Consider the following 2637-nt stretch of genomic DNA (forward strand, 5'->3'; position numbering starts at 1 on the left):
ACCTTATCAGCACTGTCATTGTATAGTACAAAAGAAAGCCGCATGTTACACATTCTGTATTAATAAAAACATTTTATATTAATATTAACTATATTCAGTTATTAATCAATGTAATAAGACTCATTTCAAACTCGTATCCTAAAACAGTGATTATCTACAACCACTCAGTTACGTTGTTTCGAAACAATTTCCTTCGATTTCCTTTTAATTTTGGGTCACTGAATGTTCAGTAGTGTGCAAACATCGTTAACTACAAAGTACTCTAAATCACATACCTCAAAGAATGCATGCTGTAAAACTGCCACTGAGCAAGTGAACTAACGCCTCCCTTACTGCGACTCTGCGCGTGTTGAAGAATTAGTCTGCTTACGGACTTCTCACACCTTGATGGCTCAGTTGTGAACAGTCAGGCTACCGATCAAAATGTCCCAGGATTGATTACCGGTCAGTCCTAGTACTTTTGTGTGTCACTTATCACTTTCACTGCTATAAACATTTGCTGTGAAAACTTCAGATATGCACTGTGGTTTGTAGTCCTCGTTAAAGCGTAAATCTTTGTGTAACTGGTGGAGTACACAATGACGACCTACCTCCAAATTGATCACGCTCAGTTTGGTAAAACACCATTTGGTTCAAACCAACGTTCGGTATGAGGAAAGTTTTATTAGCTTGCGGAAATGCTAGTGCTAAAACCAACTAACGTGAAATGAATGAGGAAACTGCTGGAATTACAATCTGCCATGAACTTCTCGAAATGTAACTGCTACGAAGAAATTTCAGAAAATTTCTTTTGCGGCGTCTCTGTGAACTGAAAGGTGAAATTACAGATACTCGGCTCTTCTTAAACTCCTTGTGGTAGCATGTAGAGTAAAACAGGAAATTTTATTTCAGCTTCAACTGAAGACAGTCCCCGAGATACGTCTACTAATCACTATTTTCTACGTCCTGTGTGTCTATAGACTTTCATATCATGTTTAAGTAGTACATTGATTCGCGCCAAAGGATCTAAGCTGCTGTTGAATGCCAGTTACACAGAACTATTCTAGTGGCCTCTGTCTTGAATACATTTTCCCACAGCAGTTTAGCACAGCGAGGAATGTCCGTTGTTCAAGGAATATGGTTCCTTCAAAGTTTTTCATTACTTCATCAACAAAATTAGAAGTTACACGCTCCCATTCTTTAACTATAATGTTAAAAACAATCTGGCGGAATTAGTAACTATTGTTAGGTTTCAAGAGTCTGCCGCACTTCAAATAAATCCTTTGTATCCTCCGCGCGAATGGAGATAAGATAACCATGGTCTTCGCACTGCACAAGGGGAACGAGTATTTGCTCTGAAATTTTGAATGGACTGACAGACTGTTCTGAAGAGAGATTTGTCCTTTTATTCCAATGAATTACAACGACAAATAATTCGCGAAGAACTGTTCCGACATTTCATTTACACAGTCCATTCAACTGACAAGAATCTCTACGCATTATCAGTGGGGGGCTAGGATAGAGGTAAACATCGCCAAACCTGGATACGGAAGTCTGACACCGATTCGGCAGGAAAATTTAAAAAAGTGGTGAATGAAGATATTTCTCCCCAAAGCCTAAGCATCGTTCCCTATCCCCTCTTTGGTATATTTTCAATAATATGTAATAGATGTACAGAGGGTCTTGTCTACATACTTCAGATTTGTCAGTACTGTTCATTACTGGGTCTCGTTCTTATGAAGACTTGTACCCTCTGTCCTCCCTTTCTCTTCTTCCCACATCATTAGCTCACATAGCTTCAATAATATACCGAAACTTTGGTTTGTGCACTTTTAACTATACTTTTAATTATCCTTAACCATAGAACAATAAAGGGAAGAAAATGTTACTTATTATTGAACAATCGAACATTTTATAACTTCATATCACATTCAAAGGAATTCGAAATAAATTGTTTATGCACAAGTTAATTAAGTCTATAAGGTGTCCAGTTGTACGTCAAATATAATGTACAAACTGCCGTGTTTTAAATCGCGTAATGGCGGTACTAGACCGCAGGAACCACGATTAGTTACCATCTTAAATCGCAAATTGTACGAGGGTTTAGTAATCGAGGGCTAGTGTTGACTGTGTAATGTTTCAGGGTTCCCGTATGTTTTCCGCTACTGTAAATTATTCACCTTACACTACTGGGACCAATACAATTCAGGTCACTGCATGAGTGGTAATAACGTCCTTGACTTTGTGCTTAGTTTTATCTGTGGTTGAGTTGCTAGTCAGTCTGTTGTGCAGTGTGGGAACATTTGAGTCATTGTTATGAGCATTTGAGTTTTTCAGAGGTTGTTTCCTTGGCACTCTGGGAGAGGCTATCTGGAATACTTTACTATGGAGATGAAAACTCATAATAATTTTTCATTCTTTGTAATGATGGAAATGATTTTGAAAGAATTTTAAAGATAACGAAGGCTTGAGCAAGAACTAATTTTTGTTTGTAACAAGTATTAACTGAAGGAAATCTTTGTCCCTCAGGTAACCAATCACTTTCATGGCTAGTGTTAATTTGACCTTTGTTTTTCATTATGTCACAAATAACTCAATCGATTGAAATGTTCGTAGTTTCTTTTAAAATGGGAGAGTTTTGTAGGTGTTCGCCTTCTT

Source organism: Schistocerca cancellata, chromosome 3 (genome assembly GCF_023864275.1).
Source record: "Schistocerca cancellata isolate TAMUIC-IGC-003103 chromosome 3, iqSchCanc2.1, whole genome shotgun sequence".
NCBI classification, from domain to species: domain Eukaryota; kingdom Metazoa; phylum Arthropoda; class Insecta; order Orthoptera; family Acrididae; genus Schistocerca; species Schistocerca cancellata.